Raw genomic sequence first — 20,506 nt, forward strand, 5'->3', positions numbered from 1 at the left:
CACTGTGTCATGATATATTATTCTTTTTAAATACTGTTGGATTCACATGCTGTCATCTTAAATGGACCACTGAATCTGTGCTCATGAGGGAGAGTCATCTGTAGTTTTTCTTTATCATAACATCTCTGACTTTGATACCAGATTATCACTGGCCTCACAATGAACAGAATATCATTGGCTGTTCCTCAGTTTCCCCCAATTATTACTTTAGTGACATCCCACCAACTTTGATATATTGTAGCTTCATTTTTGTTCAGGTTATAACTCAAATTTTGACATTTTTGGAATTTTTACAAAGATATTTGGGATATTGTTCTCTAATTCAGTTCCACTGTGGTCAGATCACACCCTTGGTATGACTTGAGCATTTCTAAATATGTTGATGTGCATCTAACAGTTCAGAGTTTATAGTCCATAATCACAGTTGCATCTAACTGAAGATTATAACTATGCAAAGGAGGAAAAGAGAATCCCGTTTTTCTTGAAAAAACGCATGAGTTCTGTTGCTATTGATTAGGTACTCTGTAAATGTCAGTGAGTGAAGTTGGTTGACAGTTGTTCATGTCTTCTCTATACTAACTGATGTTCTGTTTTTCTCTCCACTTGTTGAAACAATCACTAAAAGAAATTTCACCAAAACCTCTAACATGGATTTGTCTGTTCTTCTTCCAGTTGTTTTTGCTTAGTATTTTGAAGCTCTGCTATGAGATATATACTTATTTATGACTGCTCTGACTTTTTGAAAGATTGTTCCTTTCAATATTGGCATATGACCTTCTTTATTCCAGATGATATACCCTGCTCTGAAATTTAGTTTGCTATTAATATTGTGAATTTAGCTTTCCTGTGCTTAATATTAACATGGTTCATCTTTTTACTTTTTACATTCTAGTTCTTTATATTTATAGGACACACACACAAACACACACACATAAAGCCTTTCTGGTAGAAGAAATATCTTTTTTAAAATTTTTTTGTTCAACAATATAGTCTGTGTTCTGTAGTTGGGGCACTGAGACTAGATTTAATGTGATTGTTGGTCTGGTTACATGAGTATCTGTCATCTTGTATTTGGTTTCTATTGGCCCCATCTGTTCTTTGTTCCTTTTTAAAATACTATCCTCTGAATTCATTGAGCACTTTTATAATCCCTTCTTTTTGTGTTAGCTCATTAGCTAGAACTCTGAGCCTTGTTATTTTAATGGTTACTTTAGGGTTTGTAAGCAAAAGTAACCAACATGATTTCTTCACCATTATAAAAACACGAAGCCCACTTCAACAGGGTCAGCAAGCTTTCCTTTATTCGGCAGCAGAGTCAGTCAGTGGGGGGCGCACTTTCTGGGTAGAAAATGGCTGCCAGTTACAGGAGGAGTCTGAGTTTTATAGGTCAGGTGAGTTAATCATTGGAGACTCAAGCAAAATATGTTGGTTTGGGCAGCCAGGAAAAAAGTTGTAAAAATTCCAAAACTCCCTGTTACTCACTGTTTTTATAATGGTGCAGAAACCATGTTGGTTATTTTTGCTTACAAACCCTAAAGGGATGAAATCTCAGAACTTGGCTGGAGTTTTGTTTATCTTCTTCCTTTGGGGCCCATTGTTACCCAGAGTTTCACTACTTTTCTCTTTCCAGGACCCAGTATCCACCTCCTCCCTTCAGGACCCATTGTGGTTGGGAAGGGATGAATGTTTTTGGTGGAGACTGGAGATGAACCCAGGAAAGGATGAAAGTTTGCTTTTTTCCTTCAGGGCCCATTGTTACTGGGAAAGGATTAATGATTGCCTTTATCCTTCTGTTTCTCTGGTCAGACAGTTTTGGGGGTTGTCATTTCTCTGTCCTGAGGGTTGTCATCTTCCGTATCCTTCAGTGTTTGCAGTAAAAGTCTCCATTTTAACATAGCCTATCCTCAAGTAACCTCACGGAGATTGGGAAAGCTTTACAATCTTATAATATTTATTTATTTATCTATCTTTTATATTTATATTAGTGTTTCAATAGATTTAATTTCACATACATTATAAATCCTGAGAGCTATTAAAATTATTTTGGTAGATAGTCAATTATCCCATAAAGAAATTTAGATTAAAAAAAAATACTCTTAGTGTCCCCAATTACATGTTAGGCTACTTAAGTTAAATTCCCAGCTCACTTAAGACCTTTTTCTTATGTTTCATTATGGATTTTATATTGATTTATCTTCAAATTCACTTACTTCCTTCTTTCATGCCTAATCGGCTGTTAATTCCGTCAAGAATTTTTTTTCATTACAGATCTTGGAATTTTTACTTCTAGAAGTTTGATTCGGATGTTTTTGTATTTTCTTATCTCCACAAAACTTTGAACATTGGGCTACATTTCTATACTGTGTTTGCATCTTCTCCTGGCATTCGTCACTGCTGGCTTGTTCAATTTCCCCCCCCCCCCCTCATTGGGGATCATGTTTTTCTCCTTCTTTGCCTGCCTGGCTGTCCTCTTTGATGAGATGCCCAATATTGTGCATTTTACAGTTCTGAGTGCTGGCTATCTTAGTGTTCTTGCTAATATTCTTAGCTTTGTCCTGTGATGCATTTAAGTCCATTAAAATAAAAAAGCCCAAACTTCCTGACAGGCATCTGCTTTTCCTGAAGACTTTGGCAATAGGATCCTAAAATAAGCATGAAAAACAAAAGGAAACAACAGGGTCAAGTTTAAGGAATTAGATACAAGATGCCAAGAACTGTCATAAACCAGTATATAAGACAGTGTGTTGATAGAACAAGAAGTGACAAAAAGACCAGTTGAACAGGCAGAGACCCTGAAAACAGACCCACACATACACAATGAAAGACTTATGATGAATGTAGTACTATGGAGTATTCCACCCATTCTAACATGCTTCTGCTGGGGTGTAAATTTCTAAAAATTACTATGGAAACCTCAAAGAATCCTGCTTGGTGGATATAAATATGTTAGGGTTTTGATCACTTCCCTTTAACACCTTCTCAAGTGAGGTTGTATTGTATGCAATCAAGCTAGCAGTGAGTTTCTAAAAGGAAATTAGACTGGAGAAGAAGAAAATTGAACTCTGAATGACTGGATTGTCAAAAGAAATTACAAAGCAGCGTGAGGACATAGGTTAATGTGCATGACTATGGGGGCAGGGGCTTCTGAATAATTGATGATGGCAATTCTTACTGAGGATTCCAGTTTGTTTTTTAAGGCTGGTTCTGCCAGTGCCTCACCATGGCTTTGTTCTGCTGGTTCCCTCCTTGGTATAGCAAGGTCTGAGTTAGACATTCAGCATAAGAGGTGATCATAAATGTACTAAAAATTTGTGGTTGTCACTATCCCTGAAACCAAGCTCCAGTATTCAAAGCCAATGGTTGAATCTTGTCTAAAGCTGAAGAACACCAGAAAGTATTCACCAGAATTTTCTCTATCCAGCATTATCTGTCCTAGTAATTCAGGGTCACTTCCTGACCTCCTCCTGTTGGAAGAACCCCTGAAAATCCAAATGCTTCTTTCCCTTCCATGAGGGAAGAGACACTCTCTCCTGCAGAGCTTTGAGAACATGAGGAGGGCTGAGCACAGGGGGTTTGTGAGCAGGAAGGAGGAGCCTGTGCCACACTGTGGCTGAGCTGCTGGCACAGAGGTACACAGCAGAGTCCCCCTGCACTGTGAGCTGGATCTCCAGAGTGGAGAAGGATCCCTGTGGCCTCTCAACAGAGAACCGCTCACTGGGCATCCCTGACTTGTCTGCTGCAATTTTATTCTGGAAATACATCAGAAACTCCAGGCCTTGCCCTAGGGTCTGCCGGTACCAGTAAAGAACATTGTGTTCAGGAATTGGATCGCATCTGAAAGTTACATTCTGTCCTGTCTTTGTGACCCTGTGTGTGGGGGACTGGGAGACTCCAGCATGGGTGTGGTCTGTGGAGACAGAAATGGAGAGTGGAATAGAAAAAATAAAGTTAGTCAACACACACACACACACACACACATGCCACAATGAAACCGCTTGATGTTCTGAGGACTTACCTGCTCCCAGGAGACAGACGGCCACCCAGCAGAGGAGCCTGGTGCCCATGGCAGGTCAGGAAGTGGGGAGTTTCACCAGGGCAGGGTCCTTGTGAGCAGGAGCAGAGGAGGAGGGCATCCTTTTTCTTCACATAGTAGCTCTCACAGTGACATCACGGAGCCTCAGGAGTACCTGATATTACCCTAAATGCATGAGATGCCAGCATCTCTGGGATGTACCATTTTATTATGTACCAGTAAGAAAGCAGAAGATTTCTGTAACTCATCGTCAGAAATCTTAAAGGGCCAAAGTGCTGAGGCACAGAACTCAAGAATAAGAAAGATACCTCAAAGGCAGATTTCAATACAGTCAGATTCTGTGAGATCCATTTGGCTTTGCCCTGCTCAGAGCTCTAGGTGCTGCTGCCTGAGTTCTGCATTGCATCTGTAAGCAGTATGTCCATTGCTCTTGGGTTGTTTTTGTGTATGTGTGCGCGTGTGTGTGAGTGTGTGCCGAGGATGGAACCCAGGAATCCTTAAACACATCTTCAGCCATCTTTTATATTTTATTTAGGTATAAGTTCTCACTAAGTTGCTTAGAGCCTCACTAAGTTGCTGAGCCTGTCTTTGAACTTGCGATCTTCCTGCCTCAGCCTCTGGAGCCACTGGGATTACAGTCCTGTGCCACTGCGTCTGGCACTCTTTTCACTTTCTTGACTTGACACACCCACCTGGATGTTCCAACTGGAGTCACTTTGGAAATCTCAGTGCTGACTTACATCCTCCATTCCCAACCCAAGGGTTGCCTTCCCTGCCCTGTGCGTGGTTTGGGAAGGATGGGAGCTGACTGGGTGGTGGATGGAGAATGTCCAAATCTCTGTCCTGAAAGCAGTTTCGATTCATAGTTCAGAGTGACAGGGGAAGAAATGTTGCCTCTGCCAGGCACCAATCCAAGTTGGGATTGTCAATTCTTTCTAGAGCATTAAAAAAATTCCCCCATTATTTCATTAGTCTCCACACTGCTTTTGGTCCAGTTCCTTATCAGGCTTCCTCCTGCATTTCAAACACACTTCTAAAAAAAATTTGATGTCCCCACACCTTGCCTTCAGTGGAGTCAGGGCAATTTTACCCTTAACATTCTGGTAAGAGTTTTAGTGTAAAAAGTGAAGAATTGAATTAATCCTTGTAGCTCCTAAAGGTCTGCATTACAAGTAATTATTTGCTGGTTTAACTCACGAAACTTCATCGGCAGCTCCTTTTATGTGAGGAACAGTCACCACAATCCCTTTTACTGTGGGGAAATTTGGTTTAGATTTGGGAAGACACTGGAGAAAATAGGTGCAAAAGAGCAGAGTGCTTAGCAAGGTCCTTGCTGTTGGTCCAAGTTGAGCCTGCTGTGTCCCCCACATCAAGGGAATTCAGGTGCTGTCTGTAGTGAGGGGTCAGGCTGATCAGCATGGAAGATGCCGGCATTTTCCCTATTACAGTTCTGTGCAATTGGGGCTGCTGAATTTCAAGTTGATGTTGAATTCAGTAAGAGATGCCACAGAGCAAAGCTTATCCCATCGGTCATTGTCATCCCTGTCATATGCTTTTAAGAGGCTTTGTGAACCCAGTGACTAGGGGACCCTTATGTGGAGACTTGTGTGAGTTCAGTGACAAGCAGACACAGGGGTGGAGATAGAAAGCTACATAGCAACTGTGCAGATATTGAGGACCAACAGTTGCAGGGATGGAGATTCCCCCAAGGGTACCCTCTACCTTCTGGGTCCAAAAGACAAAGGAAAATTGAGCAGAGGAATGTGGAATCTCTTAAATTTTCTGAGAGTGAAATTTTCATTTTCACCCCGAACCTGATAGGTTTGCAGTACATATACTTTCTTAGTCAAAATTTGGCAAGTTCAACACAGAGTATATCAGGCTGCACCTGATTTTGAGAGGCAAAGATAGCTCAGGAGAAGAAGCTGAATTACATGGGGGTATGGGGTAGGTAGAGGGCATCTCAGATCTCCAGTGCGTCAAGGATAGAGGCTGGGAGCTCTCCTCTCCCTGTACCTGGTGAGCACACGGGTGTGAGTGATCCTGATGTCCTTGCTTATTTCCCCATCCAAGGTCTTCCTGGGATGGTCCAGGCTCCAGTCTCCTCCCACCAAGTAAGCTGTTCATGGAATTATTCCCACAAAGCAAGGGGTTCAGGGATGGATGATTCAAGCTGACTGCAAAGACTCCTATTGCTACAAATTTTCTGGTGTTTTTCTTAATTGTGATGCTTGTACCTGCCTGAGGCCATATGTATGGGAATGAGGATGAGAATGGGGATAGGGATTTAGAGAGAATGGAAAGATCCTCCCCCAATCCCAGGTAGCCACAGGTCCAAAAACACCTGGGCCCCCTTCAATGGTAAGAGTTTTAGGTTTAACACTTAACATTCAGCACAGATTCTTCTTGATTCAGGAATCGAGAAGACTTTTGTTAACTGTGGTGTCCCTGGGAAGTGCTCATTCCCTGATCAAGCTGCTTGGTGCAATCAATCATGCATTCTCTAGGTTTTGAAGCCAGCCCTTCTTCTATAGGGGCTGAGGGAATCCTGGGGTATCATCCTTCTACACCCTGACAATCAAAGCAATCTGAGAGAGTCTTCAAAGAATAGCTATGGGGGACTGACAGAGCACTGAAATGTGTGTCACAGAAAACTCTAGGTGTAGGTAAGGAGGTCCAGGCAAGGGGGGATTTTTACAGTTCTCCTACCTGCACTCATTTTGCTCCTTATACACCTGCGCTTTCTACACCCAGGAACACTTCACAAGTGCTTAGTGTGCAAGGCAACACGGATGCTCACCTCCATAAGGAAGGATCCACACGTCAGGCAGATGATGGATGCAATCCACTCCCTAGCACAAGTCACTCACAAGGACGACTAATGGCCTGCATCCTGAAAACTGCCAACCAATCGAGTTACGTCCATTTGACCTCTGGAGCATCAATCAGCTCACCAACACTAAAGATGAGTCATTCCCACTGACTTCTGGGAAAATTCCAACTCCCACCTCCTCTGGTGCTCTGAAGCCCTCCCCTGGTTTTCCTCCTTGTCTATTTTCTGAGCTCAACATCTACTCCTCAGGCCAGTTCGAGGTCTTTCTTCAGCTTTCTCTGCCTCCTTAGCCAAGAAGAAGGACTTGGCTCCTCCAGGCTGCCTCATCTCCATGGCTCCATGAAGGTGGGGTTTGGGGATGACAGAAAACAAGGAAGTAGAAACCATTCCTCTTAGTGCTCTGATCACGCCTGCAGCCATATGCTTCTTTGGAGCCTGGAGTTCTCATTACTTTGAGTTCAACGCCCCCCCACCCCACTGCCACTGCCATTGCTTCTATCCTTGACCTCAGGGCGACAAGTTAGTGAATATCAGAACTGACAAGGTCATAGGAATAATCTCCTTTCCATTTCCAGGTGCAAGATGGACTTCTTACTAACACTGAGTCCAGCTGCATGTCTGGATTTCCACTAAAACCACTTGCTCACGTGCAAACACACAGAAGCTGTTGAGAGGAGAAGGGTCATATCACAGCCTCACAAGTGCTTGGTATTAGATATCCTTGGTCTTCACAGTCCTGTGGCCCCGTGCTGTGTTCCTTGACTACCTGTCTTCCTCCCCAGGGCCTGTGCCTCCTTTCCTGTGAATCCAAGGAAGATGTTTCACATAGATGAAGCCACCATGATGCTTCCTCCCCTTCCTCCCTTGTTTTAACAAGAGCTCACTTTTCTAGTTTGTCCACATCTGAGTCTCTGCTGCATCTTTTAACAGAAATAGTTTTCCCAAAGTTCAGCTCTTCTAGTACCAGTACCTTGATCAGCCATCTCTAGACCCTGCCCACTGCCAATATCATGATGTTCTTGTCCTCTGTGCAGTAGATGCAGAGACCCTTCTGCTCCTGGTGCCTGATGAAGACCGACAACCCCAAATAGTCTGAGGATCCCCCTTTTCAGCTCCAGTGTCCCATGGCTCCTATGACACTCTACACAGAAACAAAGAGATTGCCCTTGGTCATCTGGATGTACCATTTTTTAGTTCTGAGTCCATGAAAACAGCTATTAATTTTTCTGACCTGAATCTCCCCATCTGTAAGACATGGACCGCTCTTTCACAGTGTTCTATGAGGACTAGATGATACAGTGCAGTGTCTGGGGGACTGAAGTCTATCCTGTCTCCCTCCCTGTCATATCATGAAAAGGGGGTGGTTGGGCTCTCAAATCTGCTAGTCCCATGAGGAATAGAAGAGCTGAATTCATCAGATGGGTGCTGAAGTAGGGAGAAATCAGGTGTACAAAGAGGTCATTCAGTCACTCTGGGAAAGACCTGGCAGAAATCAGGAATTAGTCAGGAAAGAGATAAGAGGTAATGATGGAGCAGGAATGCACCTGTGGACCCTCTTCAGACACCATGAAGCAGCTAAGAGGAGCAAGACAGGTCCATGTCCATTTGCAAAAATGAAGACCTAAGTAGATTCAGAGAAAAGTTTTGCATGTGGCAGTTATTGTGAAGGTCTATTTGGGTAGAAACGCTTCCATGAACCCACAGAAGAGGGGTGTTTAACACACTGGAGTGTCCATATGGGTCACCAACAGAAGGCGGGACTGGATTGGGAGGTTGTGGGGATCATTAGCATTTTTTTTATATCATTGAATTTTCTAATTAGAAACCACAGGAAAACTTGAAATTCAGATCTTTGATCAAATAGTGGAATTTGTAATGTCTAAATGGGCCAAGTACGAAAAGGCTATAATCATGGAACACTGTAGAAAGGCGCATTTTCTATAATAAACTGAGATTAAACTGTGCCACATAAAATAGCTAAGACTTTTTGTGCCCATAGTTGGTTTGTCACTGGGGAGGTGAGTGAACAGGAATTCTGGTGCCCATGGGTGGTCTGTCTCTGGGGAGGTGGGTGAACAGGGAGGCAGATGCATTTGATGTTGACGTCAGTTAATGCTGAGTATGAGCTAATATGGCTTCTACCTCACTCTTGAGCAGGCTTTGAACAAAACCCTTATTTGAAAAGGAAGGTAAGTGAGCAACTTCACTGCCTACATTTCCAAACTCAATAAGAGTTAACTTCCAATTTTACATTTTCCAGGCTCTGGAAAGGCTCACTTTGATTCTAATTCAAGGAGTAGTATCATGTCAATCCCAATGTTATCCCAGGGTTTATCAATAGGCCACAGCTTTCTCAAGTATGGCTTTAGCACATGGAACAGAAGAGATGTTGTCCCCAGGGAAGATGTCCTAACTTTAGCTTTTTAATGTTCCAGTCTTTGAAATAAGGAGTTTATTTTTGGTCCTCGCTGCCTAAGGAGATAAAGCCACATTAGCCTTTAAAGCAAGGATGGGACACATTCAGGCAGAACTAAGGCTTCGGTTCACCCTTGGGCCCCCCTAAGTGACCACATATGTGATTACTTCCACCCAGAATGACTCTCACAAGTCTTCAAGGACTAATACAGAGAGAGCCTTGCTCTATAAATGGAATCTCTGTGTCCCAACCAGCCTTTCCCACCCAGTGAAGGAGAAGAATCATGCAGAGAGCTCTGCTCCACATCCTTCCCTGTGGTCAGTGTGGACTAGAGGAGGCTGGTGAGCACAGCTGTGGGTCCCTGGCATTGCTCATCAACACTGAGAAGTGGGCATCCAGGATTTGGTTTACAGTGTTGGGCCTCATGACCGCAAAGCCACCCAAGAAGTATTTCTGCCTGGGGGAAATCTCCCTAGCCTCTTAGGGAGGTCATCCATTTTCTATTCCCTCACTTTTTAACTCTAATGTGTTTGATCCTTCTGCCAGTGATTAGCTTCTCTGTCTGGGAAATTCTAAAATCCAAGAGACCTATGAGGAAAGAAGATCAAGAAGGAGAACAAGCTCAAGAAGGTGAGGGGAAGAAGCTCAGTTCTGCAGAAAGTCTTAGGATCCAGGTACATGCCCCCCACAGAGCTTTCTCAACTCTCTCCAGGACTTCCCTGATCCCAAAAGGCAAAGGGGTATAAGTTCCCAAATGATGAATTCAGACCTCTGAAAAGGCTGAGTTGGAACCTTGGGGTCTGTCTTTATTCACACATTCTCTAACAATTGGCCACTAGTAGTAGAACTGCTCCTGTATTGGCAATAAAAATGGGGGTCAAATACAGCCATAGTCCCTACAATAATGAGGTGTCCAGTGTAGAGCTCAAGAGAAGTTAAATGGACACGCAAATTCATGTAAAATTTATGTAAAACAACCACAGTGCTAAATGCTATGAATATTAGAAGGTGTGAATGTCTATCATAAAGGAGTGGCCTAGTGAAATGATTGAAGAAATACTTCCCTAAGGAGGTGGTAGTATGGATCTGGGAGAACAGAAAAGGAGGGAGGAGTTGACCTAGAGAATCCAGCCTGGAAGAGGAAGAGCTTTTTAGTGGGAGGAAAGAGCAGACCCAGGGACTTTCAGGAATGAAGCAAGCTGTGGGGGAAGGGTCAGGAAGGAACAGAGAGGGACAGACACAGTCTGGGAGGCTTGAAACTGAGATGGTCATCCGGTGGGGAAGACGGAATCAGCAACAGCCAATGGAGAAAGGTGACAGCTCCGCAGTCTCCATGGTGTGTGTATATGTTTATTTTCAACTAAACATTCTGTTCTGTGGGCAGTGACTTAGAGGATATTCTGCTGAGGTCAGAGCTGATGAAGTTCTACTGAGAGAGCAGGGACCCTCCTGCTGCAGGAGGGGCGTGGAAGGGAAGACTGCATCCACTGATCACAGTGCCAGTGTGTCCCCTTGTTCCACTGAAACTGGCCTGGAGAAAAGTGTCACCTGCAGGACTGGCAGAGTGCCATCTGCAGGACTGCTTAGAGCTCAGGGGGCCACAGCCTGGGCAGTCTAGCAGAGGATCCTAGGATACCGTGTTCCCTTGACTGCTTGGTGTCCTCATGAAGATGAGGCCACTCCTACCTTCTGCAGTGTTGTGTGCAGAGAGAGGTGGCTGAGGGGTGACTGCTGGAAGATATGGCACAGAGATCTGGGAGGGTCTGCCACACACTAGGGCAACATCTTTGGTTTGACCAGATGTCATTAGCCCTCAGGGATTTCGCCTTTGTTCTTGCCGTCAGCTTATTTTCAGTCCCATTGATGCCTGCACTTATAGTCGCAGACAACTATTGCAATCTCAATATCCCTTTCTGCCCTGGTCTCATTGCCTTGTGTCTTGTGGTCCGGGTCATCCCAGGAGGTGTGGAGACCCTGATGGAGGGAATCTGACTCTGGAGACAGTGCCAAGGAGGGTCCCTACACTGTTGATATGATGTAAAGGCTCACATCGGTCCCTGTTGAGCCCAGGTGAGGGTTTTAGATGACCCAGCACCACAAGGAGGGAAAGGGTCACAGAATAGAGCAGCCTGGTGCCCCAGGTCAGGGGACTGGAGGGAGGGAGAATGTCTTTAGTTTGTGTGTTGGGGAACTAAGACTTGACTCTCAGTGGAGTCAGCTGGCTATGTCACTGTCCCTGCCCTCTACCCTCTACTACATTTAATTTATAGTCACAGCCCCCACCTGTATGTTCTCTTCTGTGGACTGTGGCCCTATAGATTCCTATGTCTTTTGCCCTCCATCTTTCCTCCCAAATCTCAGGTTTTCTCCTTCATGGACCTTCTTGTATAGGCTATTTTGTCCACATTGAAAACCTATCCCCCACCACAACACACACACACACACCAGGTCCCTACTTTGTTTCTTACATAAAAATATACCTTTCAATACATTTATTCTTAATTGGGAAAAACAAAATTTAAATTGTATTAAAGTAAGGAAACATTTTGAGGCATTTACTTGAGAAAGGATTTTATTTGAAACCCAAAGAAAACTATCATTTCAGTTGCATTTCATCAAATATTTGTACATAAAAGTGCACAATAAGAGATAAACACATAAGCTGCAGAAGAGGAGAGCCCAGGAGAACAGCAAACAAATGAAGAAGAGTCAGTGTAAAATCATATGCTCCTCAGAGGGTCAGAAAGGGGCTGTGGCAATGACCTGTGATGACTGTCGAGGTTTCAACTGCACAGCTGGATGCAGGAGGGCAGCGCTGGGACTTCCTCTTGCGGGCCAGGATGCAGAGGGTAATGATGGAGCAGCGGAGTGTGTGGAAGATATACAGAATTTGTACACATAGACAAGTCTGTCTCCAAGTTCTGCTTCTGAAAACTCACGAGGCATTGGGGAAAATGGCTTATGGTCCCTGAGCTTCTCACCTATAAGAAGGAAATAAGAATATTTATTTGCATGATTGTTGTAAAACTTTAAAAACATTTTGTGTTTACAGAGAATCTAGCCCACCTTAAGGGCTCGCTCTCCTAATGAACACCTGGACTGGACAAGCTACAGAAGGTGCTAGTGGAGAGGAGGAAAGTTTTGGTGCACACAGGCGAGCTTGGCTTCTTCAGGTTGGGTGTGTGCTGAGCTCAGCAGGACACCAAAATGCCTTTGACCCAGTTGAAGGAGCAAAACCTTGAAGAAGAAAGGCCTGAGTAGAAGGCCCTGCATTGCCTGCCAGCGCCAAGCCTAGGACTCTGCACAGAACATCTGTGACTCTGGGGGCTGTGCAAGATGCAGGAACAGAGGGATGCCTGGCTGCCTTCCCCAGCTCCACGGTGCTCTCGCTCCGCTCACTGCTGAGCTGAAAATCTGACAGGGGCATTTCCTTTTGCTTTCTGCACATTTTGATAAAACTAAGAGGAACTGTGGGTCCTGACTCAGGGCCTGTTGGAACCAGGACACACTGAGGTGCCCAGGTATAGGAAAACATCTGTGTTATTTGCTATTGTCTTGTATTGATCAAATGTTTTGGAATTTGGTTGAATCCAGCCTCTACACGGAAGAAAGCTGACAGAGAAAGAGCAGAATGAGAGAGTCTGGGGTGCCTTCCTAGGGGAAAGTGGAGGATTCAGGCACAGTATCTCCAGGAAAAAAGTCTGGGGCTCATGATGCAGCTTCAGGAAGAAGCATTGTGCCTTTGGGCTCAGGCTTGGTACCCCTGGCTGAGAGCTGAAGTGTCTCCCACCCCTGTCTCACTGCTCCTTATTGGAGAGCTGTCCAGTGATGCCGCGGTGCTGCTGTGAACCTCCTGAAGGCTTCCTGCAGTCCTGGAACCCATGATATCCATCTCTCTCTCCCTCCTCCTCCCCTACTGCTTGCAGGGTCCTTGCTGGGCACCTGCCCAGGAGCCGAGGACTGGGAGCCTATGATTAAACTCTCCTGTTCTAGCTCTGCCTGGGCTCCTCACATTGTCTCTATGATGCAGGATTCAAACCAAGGTTTCTCTCTAAACTTTCCTTTCCCAGACTGTAATCCCAGCTCCTCTCCTGGTTTGCCAGTGATGCAGAGTTGCAAAAATTTATTCCATCTGATCCAGAGGGAGCCTGAGTTTTCTAAATTATTAGTAGTAAGGGTTCCCCTAAAACAATTTTGCAACTTGAACAGCTACAATATAGAACCAGGTAGTTTGGAATTTACCTCCCTAAAGATCATCCTATGCATTGCATAGTACAGAGTTTATGTTTTTCCTTCCATATCCATCCTGTGTTCAAAGGCTGACCCTGATGGACTATAGTAACTAAGTCCCCTTTCTTCTCCTTCCTAAGTGAATTTGGCTTAGGGAAGACAATGTCAAGAGTGTGGAGAGAGGGAGGGCAACCAACCTTCCTGGTTTGCAAGATCTGGCACCTCTCTTGCTAGAATGCATTCCCCAGTACCTGCTTTTCTCTTCTAAATGGCACAGTGCCTTGTAGAAAGCTTTCTATTGAAGCCACATCATACGAACTACCCAGGGCTTCAAAGCTTCTGATCTTTATTTGAGGCCAGCATGAATAAAAGTCACCCACTAATCCTAGGCCCAGGTGCTGCTTCTTTACTTGCCAGTTTCCCTTAGCCTTCGGAGCTTTGCAAATAATCCATTCATTCTCCCTCCTCAGTCTTCCCAATACCCTAACTAAAAGATAAACAAGGGGAAATGAACCTTGAGAATATGCGTTGCCTTAAACAGTGCACAAATTTCTAACATGCTGCAATTATCCTTGCTAAAAGAGCCAGGAGAAACTGAGAAAGAGGCAATGTGAAAATAAACAGTGTGGCTTAGGGACATAGCAATCAAAGGAGATCCAGACCAGATCACCTGCTTTGCCTGAGGGGCGGCTGCAGCAGCGCATATTCACATTCTGTACAGGTGGACACCATGTTGCTCCATCTGGATGCCCGCTGCAGCAACACCCTCCCACCCCCAGGAGCTGTGCCCCTCCTTGGGCCCCAAGGAAGAGAAGGAACAGTAACCAATGGAAAGAAGATGCTAATAATGTCAATAGCAGGATAACAAACTGAGGGAAGACAGAGGGACGCTCACCTTGTGATTCTGGAGGTGGAACCTTTTCAGCGGATGACAAAGGACAAGCCACAAGGCTGCTACAGTGGAGCAGTTGAACAAGTACCAGAAAAGGGCAACTCACGACATGGGGAGGGCAGAAATGTCTTAGGATGCAAAGTCACGGGGCATAAAAGAAAAAGATCTAAAGCAGACTTCACAAAAATTTTAAAAATCCAGTTCATTTAAAGACATTATTAAGAAAAAAAGAAAGGGCACTTGTCACTTTGTGACAAGACAGGCTCAGTAATGTACCATCAAAAGACTCCACTGCAGACTCACTAGAACGGAAGGATTGAAAAGACTGAGAATGAACTGTGGTGAGGGTGGGCACCCGGAAGCTCGCATCCTTTAGCATAATGTATCAGAAGCTACTCCAGAGAAGTGTTAGATTGTTTCCCAAAAACATTAAACAGGCACCTACAGCATAAGTCAGCAATCCCACTCCTATGCCTATACCTAAGGGAAGTTAATTCACATTCACAAAGAATTGCTACAAGAATATTCCATGCAGCTTTATTTACCAGAGTTGAAGACTGGTGTCAGCTAAATTGCTCTGAAAGAAAATAGAGAATCCTGGTCCATTACAGAAGGCAAGACTCCTCAGCAGTAAGAAAAAGTGAACATAGCTGCATGAATGCATTTCAAAAAATATCAATTTTCAAGGAATATTAATTAATAAAAGGTGGCACATAAGTCTACTTCTATGATATTCAGGAATAAACAAAACTTATCAATGATGATAGAAATCAGAAATATGGTTACCTCTTGAATAGAAATAAGTTGGAAAGGAGCACGAGGAAGCTTTCTTGGGTGATGGACATATTCTTTATTGTGATTTCAATTGGTATTGCACTGAGGTGTGCTTTTACCAAAATTCATCAAGCAGTCCACATATTGGTTTGAACACTTTATTCCTGATTATACCTTAATAAAAATTACATCAAAGAAAATAAATTAAATGCTAAATGATGGGAGATGTGTATAGATGTATGCTCCTATTTTATTCTGTCCAATTTAAAACTTATCCTACAAAATTACCAAAGATAACACATTATTGCATAAAATATTATGACAAGTGTTCAGTGGCTGAAATATAAAGCATCCAAATTCAGCATCAAAATAAGGCCAGTTAACAAGTTTGTAAAAAAAAAATAATCTGAGGATGATTCCAGAATAAAAACTGAAGACAAACACAAACTTAAAAAAAAAATACCCAAAGGCTGCTGAACTCATTTATGAACTCCTATAAATGTCTTCATTTGGAGAATTGATCACTCATCAGTCTTAACCATTCAGCCTTTCATTTGGGCTTTTACCAGGTGGGTCAATTGGTGAATTGACGTTTTACCAATAGCCATTTGCTCCCCTCTTCACACGCAGGAGCCAGTGCTAAGGCAGCCTCGCAGAGAAGCAAAGGGCACATGCCACCTGTGGTTTGCATGTCCTGTGAAGCCCAGCCATGGGCCTCATGGTCTTGCAGATAACGGATCTCAATTAAGAAACCTTCTTCCTGAGTGTGGGCTTCTCCCTGTAGGTGCTAAGAAGAGAGAAGGGCTGGAGGAAAAGAGAACAGTTGTCAATATTATTATGTATCAATCATTTCACAGGAAATGCATGGAGGGGCTCATTATTTAACTCACGCCAAAGTAATTGAAGAATTAGGTTACTATCTTCATCGACCGTCAGAAGAGGACAAGCACTATTCAGTCTCCAGAGGTCTTTGGGAAAGACTGAGGTAGGTATCTCTTTTTGATAACCCTGTTGGGACATCTGCTAAAATCTCCTATAAGTGGTTTAATCCTATATGCATTTTTAAATGTGTTATTGAGATTTTTTCAATTATTTTCAGATAACACTTGCATGGAATCCAATGGAATTAAAGAAAAGGTGACATTTTATAATATATTTAAACTTGTGGAATCACAGATCATCCCAGAAGTTAAATCTGTTTAGGTTTTTTTTTTTTTTTTTCATTGTTCTTCTCCCTAGAAAAGAAAATGGAATAGAAATTGTATGTTGGAAGCTCAGGTCTCTCTCCTTAACTCAATTGCTAGTACATTTCTAATTGAGCAAAATGACATAAAATGGTATGCGTATTCACCTCCCCTCCCCACACTAGTGAACCTAGCTCTCATATCCATGCTGCACGAGGTCCATGGGGTGGAGGCTGGCAGTCTTGGAGGGGCTTCAGGACAATGTTTTCTGCTGGCTGAGGCAGGGGCTCTGGAAGGAGAGTCCACCTGAACCCTGTGGCTGCGCTTCTTGTGCAGAGAGCAGCTGGCTGTGCCCTGCTGTGGCTTCGCTGCTGGCACAGAGGTACAGGGAGGACTGGCTGGTGCTGGGGGACTCCAGGGTCAGGGGGAAATGCTCCTTCTGATCCCTGGAGGCACTGGACCCTTGGGAGGCTTCTCCTTCAGCTGTGCTGCCAACACTGCCTGAGTAGTGCAGCAGCCTCAGCCCCTGCCCTGGGTCTTGTCGGTACCAGAACATTGCATAATGGTTCAGGTTCTGAGAACACTCCAGGGTTGTCTTTTTTCCCGTGTGTAGGATAAGGTGTCGGGGCCTCTGGGTGATCACAGCGTCCATGAGGCCTGTGGAGAGGGAGCCATAGGCAAAGTCAAGACTGAAAACCTGTCTGTATCTGCAGAGGTTTGGGAAGTTGGGAGCCTGGACTTGGCAAGGCCATGACAGGGTTTTCCAGCAGCTGCAGAACTCACCTGTTCCCAGGAGACAAAGCGTCACACAGAAGAGTCTGGGGTTCATGCAGGTCCCCATGGAAAGGAGCTCTCCCAGCTAATGCTGTGACCACAGGATGACAGCTGGGGCTCTGAGGCTGCTCTCCAGTCACCTGAGAGGTGGGGCCCTCATGCCACTCCTCCACACCCTGTGGGTTCTCCCTGGCCCAGGGGCCTCCCCACTGGCTCAGGCAAATCAACCACTCCACTCATGGATGCTGCTGCTTAGCAAGGACTGGGGGACGGTGGGTGTGGCAGCAGTGCACTGAGTTGGGGCACCCCCACCTGTGGTTTCCCTCCTCCCTCTGGGGCAGTTTGTACTCCATCTGTAGCTGCCCTGACACCTGCAGCTGTCCTGCCCACATTCTTCAACTGTGCATCTCAGCTTAGAGGGACCTCCTACCCCTCCCAGCGATTAGGTAGCCGAATAATAACTGAAAACTTCTCAACACCAACCTGATGTGGGACCCAAGTCCAGGCTGTTCTTAACCACTTCCCTCCTGTGTGCTCTCCCAGACTCTCCCTAGACACCACAGGAGCCCAGTGGCCTCACAGTGCCATCTTGTGGCTATTTCCTGAGACTGTTTCCTTCTCTGCATAATTAGCAGGGAAAGATTTTCAGAAGTCGTAATAGATTAGTTTTAGGATCAGTTTCCTTAAACCCTGATCCCAACACTGATTCTAGTCCTGAATATTTCTTTCATTTGCCACATTTCAAAAAACACCCTCATCTTCTCTCACAGACGTGGCAGTTCTTGTCTTAGATTTTCTTCCTTCAAACTATCATTTAAAGACAGAGAGAATGAGAGGAATGGCGGGAAATGATATTTATTGTAAACTATTAGTAAGTAAAACACAGGAATTAAAGTATAATATTACTCGTGATAACAAAAATGCCAAGAAATCCAAACCACCATAACCAAATCATTACTTCAAAAATATAAATGAGCAAAGAACTGGGCTAATAATGAGATCATTTTTTAAGACAGAGTCAAATACGTGGATAAAAAGTTAATTATAATGTAAGAAAATGTGGGCTAACCTTAAGGCAACAATCACGCACAGAGCAGTATCTCATGGGGAAGGCAGCGGTGGGCAGAGGGAAGGAGGACCAAGGGCATCCTACACCAAGAAGGACTTGGACAATGCACACCTGTTGATGGGAGCAGCTGGGAGGGAGAGATGGTTCTGGAAGAAGCAGAGGAGCAGAGAGGGCTAAAGGCAGGCTGGTGCAGAGACAAGCTCAGTGTACCAGGAGACTCTGTGCTGGATTACAGAGCTGTGTCGGCCCAAAGGACCATCTCCATTTCCAAGCATCTGCTCCTGCATCCCTGGCTCCACCCTAGGTTAGACCAAGTCTTCCTTGGATTCCCAAAACCAAATCATGGCTCCATCATGTTGGCTACCATCTTCAGGAGAAGAAATGTCTCCTCCTTTTGATAGCCCCTAATAATGATGTAGACTTCTCTCATGGGCTGATCACAGGCTGTTTAATCTTAGAGCTTTTCATTTCAACTAGGCTGAAAGAGTTGCATGTGGACAATTAGCCTTCAATGACACCTTCTTCCTAGTGATACCGCCAGCATTCAGTGATGAGTTCTGCTTCCTCACATGTTGAAGTTTGAACATTAGAGAAGCACCCCAAGGCAAGCATATAAAGCAGGGTTTATTTAAAAAGGGGTAACATAGACTTCTCCTGGGAGGGAGAAGGGGGCCATAGCTGGTATCCTAAGAAGCGAGGTGCTCTGCCCTTTTTATAGGTGGTAGGCTTCCTTTGTTCTCCTGCCCTCTTCCCTTCATCTTTCTCCTTCCTGAGTATGTGACTAGACCCAGGAGTGCTCACTAGATGGGACAGTCAGGTGGGTTGAAGGGAGAAGGGCAGGATGGAGGAGCCCAGGACACATTAATTAACACCTTTATAGCTCTCTGTAGGGAGGGGCAATTCCTGGGACAGGTTATCTTAGCAACAGGTTGGAGCAGAGGGTTCTTGGTAAGGGTGGAGGAAGGGCTCTGAAGGAATTAACATTTCAATCCCTCAGGGGACAGTCTCCAACTTCCCAGACTCAGTCAAACTTGGCCTCCCTGATCTGACCTGACTCGGTTTACCCATCTATGCTGACTGCCTGTCTAATTCTGGCTTCACTAGGACTCATAAAGTGATGCCCTGAAAGCTGGGCGAGCCCTGCTGTTGGTCTCACTGTCGTGGGCTGCCGGTGAGCAGAAGAGCTGAGCCATTAAATGATTTCTGGATGCCAGTGACTCACAGAAACCTCCCCAAGAGCCATAAACAACACAAAGCCAAAGGAATCGCCCTCCTAATGGATGTGACCACAGGATGAAACAGAGGCAAAGAAAATGCTATAAAATATTTTAAAGGAATCTCAGAATCCCACATCCTGCCCAGTGCCTGGGAATGCTTCTGTGGTCTCTTTCCATTCAAAAGACAGCTGATGTCCAAGTCCTCCTGTTTCCCTTGTAGGAAAAACAGCAAAGAAAGAACACTAGGTGTCTCAGAGCTTCAAGGACAGAGAAGGATGAGGTTTGTGAGCAGGACAGAGGAGTCTGTGCCACACTGTGGCTGAGCTGCTGGCACAGAGGTACACAGCAGAGTCCCCCAGCTCTGTGAGCTTAATCTCCAGAGTGGAGAAGGATCCCTGTGGCCTCTCAGCAGAGAACCGCTCACTAGGCATCCCTGACTTATCTGCTGCACGTTCATACTGGAAAGATATCAAGAACTCCAGGCCTTGCCCCAGGGTCTGTCGGTACCAGTAAAGGCTAACGTGTCCAGGAACTGGATCACACCTGAGAGCTATGTTCTCTCCTGTCTTTGTGACCCTGTGCCTGGGGGACTGGGAGACTCCAGCATGGGTGTGGTCTGTGGAGAAAGAAGATGGGAAAAGAATAAGAAAAATCTTATAGTCAACACGCACGCTTGCACACACATAATACATGTGAATACACACATATGCACCCACACACATACAATGAACCTGCTTGTTCTGAGTAATTACCTGCTCCCAGGAGACAGAAGCCCACCCAGAAAAGGACCTTGGTGCCCATACAGGTCAGGAGTGACTGAGGCTCACCAGAGCAGGGTCATTGCTAGCAGCATCAGAGGAAGAGGGCTGTCCCTTGTCACCACAGTGACATCATTTCCTCTATCCCCTCAACTTCAGAACACATGATTTACTTTAGAAAATACATAGATGACATGTTTAAATATTTATAAGCCTGTAGTGAACAAAAACAATGCATGGGTCATAAATTTCTGCCTTAGTGCTACAGGATACTGAGGTCTCACATTCCGTGTTCTTTCCAAAAATAAAGAACAAGGGGTTTCTAT

At 44.7% G+C, this 20,506-nt stretch overlaps 3 long non-coding RNA genes across 4 annotated transcripts; 1 reads left to right on the forward strand and 2 right to left on the reverse strand.

Annotated features, from left to right (window-relative positions):
• Positions 1 to 3,616: 3,616 nt before the first annotated feature.
• Positions 3,617 to 4,412, reverse strand: LOC114099122 (uncharacterized). The gene is made up of 2 exons (XR_011706434.1): positions 4,016 to 4,412; positions 3,617 to 3,907 (listed from the first exon to the last, which is right to left on the reverse strand). It is a non-coding gene; the product is annotated as an uncharacterized lncRNA (long non-coding RNA).
• A 4,617-nt stretch (positions 4,413 to 9,029) lies between these two features.
• Positions 9,030 to 15,195, forward strand: LOC114099169 (uncharacterized). Its single transcript, XR_003583850.3, has 3 exons — positions 9,030 to 9,623; positions 9,829 to 9,956; positions 12,335 to 15,195. It is a non-coding gene; the product is annotated as an uncharacterized lncRNA (long non-coding RNA).
• Positions 11,837 to 20,278, reverse strand: LOC114099168 (uncharacterized). 2 transcript variants are annotated; one of them, XR_011707387.1, is made up of 6 exons: positions 20,175 to 20,278; positions 19,966 to 20,038; positions 17,146 to 18,351; positions 16,069 to 17,019; positions 15,191 to 15,982; positions 11,837 to 12,263 (listed from the first exon to the last, which is right to left on the reverse strand). It is a non-coding gene; the product is annotated as an uncharacterized lncRNA (long non-coding RNA). The 2 variants fall into 2 exon arrangements; XR_003583849.2 differs by having other exon boundaries at positions 15,191 to 17,019.
• Positions 20,279 to 20,506: the final 228 nt, after the last annotated feature.

Source organism: Marmota flaviventris, chromosome 1, assembly GCF_047511675.1.
Source record: "Marmota flaviventris isolate mMarFla1 chromosome 1, mMarFla1.hap1, whole genome shotgun sequence".
NCBI classification, from domain to species: domain Eukaryota; kingdom Metazoa; phylum Chordata; class Mammalia; order Rodentia; family Sciuridae; genus Marmota; species Marmota flaviventris.